The following is a 5,901-nucleotide window of genomic DNA, read 5'->3' as shown; positions in this document are numbered from 1 at the left end:
GTAATCATAACTTAATCACACCCAGGTACAGACCAGATAACAAACATAATCTAATTTCTATTTTTGGAATTCATAACCATATCAAACTGCTATACCTCCCTAGAGAATTCAACTTGCCAATCTCTATAATCATGTGACCCAATTCCTATAATAAGTCTCATAATATTTACATAATTATTTAGATATGGTCCTGTTTCCCTGGAGAACACTAAATAATACAAATAGTAATTTTTAAATGATTTTTAGATTTATTATTTTTGTGGCCTGATCATTTGCCCTGACCTTGCCTTGTGCTGAGTGCATTCATGTGCAGCTCTCAAAACATTGAAAAAAACAGGAAAGATATCAGGCCTTTCATTTTGCCATGCTCTTTATTTGCAAAAATATTGTGTTCATCACTTGATTTTCCTTGTCAGCCTTTAATATGTGATAATCATTTATCATGTGGTCAGTGATACTGCTCTGTGGTTATTAGAATTGGGTATTTCCTTCTGCTGAAGGTAAATTTGCTGTCAGATAAAAGAAAGCTGATCAGTTCAAATGTAAGTAACCATTTTAAAGTGATTTCAGGCAATATTTAAAAAGCTACTGAAAGTAGAAGGCAAACAAAATTAAGGAGCATACACAAAAAGTTATTATAAAATTTAAAACGAACTATTGCACTTAAAAAAATATGATAAATAGGCCTCCAGGCCAGTCACAAACTGGGAAAAACAGCAGCATATGTATTATAACAGATATTGCAAAACATATAAACAAATACATATGCGTTATATTATATAACACATTTTACTAATTATATATCATACTATGTGATGTTATTTATTATATAATATATATTATATATTGTATACATATGTATTTATCTTACAAATTACTGATATCTATAAGGTATGAATAACATAATTACATAATAAGAAAATAATCCAATTTTTTTAATGAGAAAAGATTTAAACCAACATTTTACAAAAGTTGATGTATAAATTGTGGACAAGCACTTAAATAACTACTGAAAATTATCAGTCTTCATGAGGAAAATGCAATTTTAAAACATTAGTGAGTTACTGCAGCACTCTAATATGACTAAAACTGCAAAGGTTGATAACACCAAATGTTGGCAACAATGTGGAGAAAATTGAATCATCATACATTATTTTTGGAGCATAAAATGGCACAACCATTTGGAGAGCATTTTTGGCAATTTCTTATAAAGATCAATATATGGTTACCATAACACTCAGTAATTCCATGTCTAGGTATTTTTTAAAAACAGAAAAAATATCTCTTGTATACAATATACACAGCAGGTTTATTCACAACAATAAAAACCAGAATTCCCTATGTATTAATCAACAGTTGAATGTGTGAACAATTGTGTTATATGCTCAGTAATATAAATGAATAAACAACTGATATACACAAAACAAGATGAAACCATAGATGAAACATAATAACATCTTATAAAGGAAAGAGACTAGACCCAAAATGATAACATAATATATGATTCCACTTATAGGAAATTGTAGAACAGGCAAATTGAACCTACAGTAACAAAAAGTAGATCAGTGTTCATTTGGCATGGTTAGATTATTGACAAAATTTGGTGTGGTAATTAAAATATTGTATATATTGATTAAAAATTTAATGACATGTTTGTATACATACATTGAAACATCAAATACTATGCAAAGAAATGGTACAATTGATTTATACTATATTATAAATTATATTTCAATAAAGATGGAAAGAAAAACTATAACTGCATACAATTAATTACATGTTAAAATGTTCATTATACATGTGGAGTTGCAATCTAATATACTGAATAATCTTGAGTATATATAGAAGCTACATTTGTCACATAACTTTTATTGAACATACATTGAATATCAGATATGGCATGTGTTTTAAGATTTGGAATATAATTTTAATTTTATTGTTTTGAATAATAGAATTTTGTAGGTGCTATAATTTATTTATAACACTAAGATGTCTAAATATGGAATTGTACCTCCAATTATGGGTATAAATGTGATCCATGTGGAACTGATATTTTTCATAATGCAGTTTTTAGGAACATTCTGAAGTGAATGAAGATAAGAAATTGTCTCTAATTTAATTTTTGCCATATAAATCTACTCATCCTGAAGTTTCTAAAAATGTTTACAAAGCAATGTATTACAATTCATTCAGAATTTTTATTATGTGTTTATTAAAAAAATGCAAGGTGTTTTAGTTTGCCATATGCTGCCAATGCAATAAATCACAAACTATTTTGCTTTTATAAAAGGAATTTATTAGGGTAAAAGCTTATAGTTCTGAGTCTGTGAAAATGTCCAAATCAGGCTTCATCAGAGATGCTGGTTCACTGAATTGTAGCTGAAGGCAATCAGGCACCTGGCAGTGTCACCTAAAGATCTCGTCGTTCAGCTGCGGGCAATCAAGCAGGTCATAATGGGAGCCTGCTCTTCTCTCTCCTCTGGGGTGTCTCTTTCAGCTTCTAGTTGCTCCATGAGCCTAGCCTTTTGGGGACCTCATTAGTCTCTTTCAGCTCTGTGCTGCTCCATCTGATTACAGACTCTGGCCATTCTCTCAGTCTCTCAAGACTTCTCCGTCTTTCTGCTGCTGTAGGCAATGCTGGAGCTCTCTCTCATATGTCAGGGTAAAATGGCATCTCTTTCTCTGTGTATTTCTGAATGGTTTACCAATTTATAAAAGATAGCTGAGACCCACCCTGTGTCATGCCTCACTGAAGTACTCCAATCAAAGTCCCCCAACTGAATTCAATACAAAGGGTCCCACACCTACATGAATGGATTAGCTTCAAAAACTTTCCTGGGACTCACAAAAGCTTCAAACTATCACATTCCACCCTCTGGACCCCAAAAAGATATGTTTTTTTTTTTTCCATATGCAAAACACACTCATTACATCACAGTATTTCAAAGGCCTTAAATCATTTCAGTAGCAATGCTAAATATATAATTTCATAAAAATCACCCTGTAGGCATGAATTTTGCGTTAAAATTCCCCTCTGGTGGTATACCTATGAAATTTCTAAGGAAGTTATCTGCTTCCAGGATACAAAGAAAGGACAGGCATAGAATAAACATTTCTTTTAACATAGGGAGAAATTGGTGGCGGGGAGACACAGGTCACAGTTCTCCAACATTCCTGAAAACCTGAAGGACATTCTCCATTAAATTTCAAAGTCTGAGATTCATCTATATAACTGAGTTTTTCTCAGGGCGTCATGGGTGCCCACCCCTTCCAAGGACTTTCCTGGGAGTCAATCTTTTCAGTTCCACCTGCATTAAATATATGGATGGCAGCTGAGTTCTAGTCTATACCCTCCAAGAACATTGGAGTTATGGCCACACTCTTCTCAAACTCTGTGTCACAGGATCAAACCCCTTAGTACAATGGGGTGGTGGCCACGCACTCTTCAATTTCTGAGGCACAGGCCCAACCCTCTCAAAACATTGGTGTGGCAACCTAAAACACCCCAACCTTCTGTTCATGTGCCCAACTGTCTATGGGCCTGGGGTGGCAGAACTCTGAACAATGAGGCGGAAGGCCCACCCTCTTTCAATGTTGGGACAAACTGATTCTTCTGCCACATAGGTGGGGTTCATCTGGGCCTGAGAAAATGTCTTAAATCCAGACCTCAATTTACAACGTTTTGACCTTGAAGTTGTTTTTCCTTTACTCTCATTTTCTCTCTTCTTTAGTCCAGAACAGACATAGTTTAGTTCATACAGCTTTTGCAAAAAGTTTGTTGGTTGAACATGCAGAAAATAGGGATCCAAGTCATCAGACAATAAGACCTTTCACGCATCTTATGTGGATTTCCAATTCTGATTACAAGGAAATGGTGGCCTAGTCCATGTTCAGCTGAGGCCTCACATGGTGTCCTATTCTCTTTGGACATATTTTCCAGAGGCTCAGAATTTCCCAAACTCTCAATTTCTGGTTTCTTTGTGCCTAGGAGTTCAGTTCTCAGCTTATCTATTTCCTCTTCCTTTTTGCTATAAGCTGCAAAGAGAAGCCAGGTCACATTTTCCATATTTATCCTGGAAATCTCCTCAACTAAATGTCCAAGCTAATCAGTTTCAAATTCAGCCTTTCATCTAACATCAGGAATCAATTTTATTAAGTTCTCTGTAACTTTAAAACAAGCATCACCTTTCCTCCAGTTTCCAAAAATGCATTAACCATTTCCTTCTAAGGCTTCATTGGAAGTACTTTAGCATTCATATTTCTACCAACAATCTGTTCAAAGCAATCTACACCTTTTCTACTAAGCATCTCACAATTCCTCCAGAATCTTCTCCTTATCCATTTTAAAAACCTTTCCAACATTTTTACTATTTGCATAGCAGCACTCCACTTCTGGTAGCAATTTCTGTGTTATTAATAGTTTGCTAAAAAGTAGTCAATGCAAAAATACCAGAAATGGTTTGGCTTTTATAATGGGAATTTATTAGGGTAAAGTCTTACAGTTCTAAGACTGTGAAAACGTCCAAATCAAGGCATCATCAGAGATGCTGTCTCACCAAAACTTCTCTCCTGGCAGATCCTGGACTCCTGCCACATAGCAAGGTAAAATGATGGCTGGACTCTGCCTTCATCTCCAGGCTCACTTTGTTCCAGAGCACAGTTGTGGGTGATCAGGCATATATCTTATCTCTCCCTGGGCCTTATCTCTTCAGGTTCAGGCTGCTCCACTGATTCCCACTTCTCTGTTTCTTGGCATTTCTCTGTAGGCTCACTTTCTTCTGGAGCACAGCTATGGGTGATCCTAGAGTCCTCTCTCGCATAGCAGGGTAAAAATGGCATCTCTTTCTCTCCCTGCTTTCAGTCCTCAGTTAATATGACTCCAGTAAAAAGATTACTACTTTTTACTGGAGTAGTAATCACACTACTGCCATCTAATAAAAGGCCTGTAATGGAAGTGATCTAATAAAAAATGATCTAAGATAGGTGTAATATGGGGGTATTTTCTGGACATTGGAATTTCCCTGCATGACATTGCAACGATGGATATAGGCCATTGTATATTTTGTCATAACCTACAAAATTGCATGGGATAGAGCGCAGACTATAATGTAAACTTTAATCCATGGTTAATGGTAATGCTTCAATATGTGTTCATCAATTGTAACAAATATACCACACTAATGAAGGATGCTATTAATGTGGGAGAGTGTCAGAGGGAGAGGAAGTGGGGCATATGGAAATCCCCTATATTTTTATGTAACATTTATGCAATCTAAAGTTTCTTTAAAATAAATATATATTAAAAAGTGATCTACCCTACTACAAAGTCATGTCTATGGTTTCCTGTCCTTGGACACCTAAAAATTGGAGGCAAAGAGATGTGGACTTGGAAAAGTCTGGAGCCAGCTTGCTCCTTGCAGGCTCAAGATCACCCTTTCCCACACAGAAAATAAAAAATAAAAAAATAAAAAATAAATAGTGATCTAATCAAAGGATCCCTTATCTCAATCTAAACAATATATCTCACATACAATAGACTTACATGGACAGGAATGGGTAAGCTTAAGAACATAATTTTGTCAGCTCCACAGAAGACGGAAACCAAGACACAGTGTAATCAGTTTACTTTATCATGAAATTTCAGAGAATTCATAGCCACAGAAATGAGTATGAGTACTATAAGTTTCCACCTATATAACACAGTTTTCAAAACACTAGGGAAGTACTATATGTTTTGTTTAAAAGCTATAAAATATTGTTGTGTTATAGATTGTTAAATATAACTATGAAGAAACTACTATTTTCAATTTTGAAAGTTACTATCTGATATTAGAATAGCACTTATATTTCTCATTTCAATATTTATAAAATGGGAGTAATCATATCTATTTTAACCTTAAA

General features: G+C 34.7%; 1 non-coding gene across 1 annotated transcript; it reads left to right on the top strand.

Moving 5' to 3' along the window:
- The first annotated feature begins 5,314 nt into the window (after window positions 1–5,314).
- On the top strand, window positions 5,315–5,446 carry LOC111763416 (small nucleolar RNA SNORA38). Its single transcript, XR_002796294.1, has one exon. It is a non-coding gene; the product is annotated as a small nucleolar RNA SNORA38 (small nucleolar RNA).
- Window positions 5,447–5,901: the final 455 nt, after the last annotated feature.

Source organism: Dasypus novemcinctus, chromosome 4 (genome assembly GCF_030445035.2).
Source record: "Dasypus novemcinctus isolate mDasNov1 chromosome 4, mDasNov1.1.hap2, whole genome shotgun sequence".
NCBI lineage: Eukaryota > Metazoa > Chordata > Mammalia > Cingulata > Dasypodidae > Dasypus > Dasypus novemcinctus.
The sequence above is the reverse complement of the archived record's forward strand: the minus strand, read 5'-3'. Positions and strand labels throughout refer to the sequence as shown.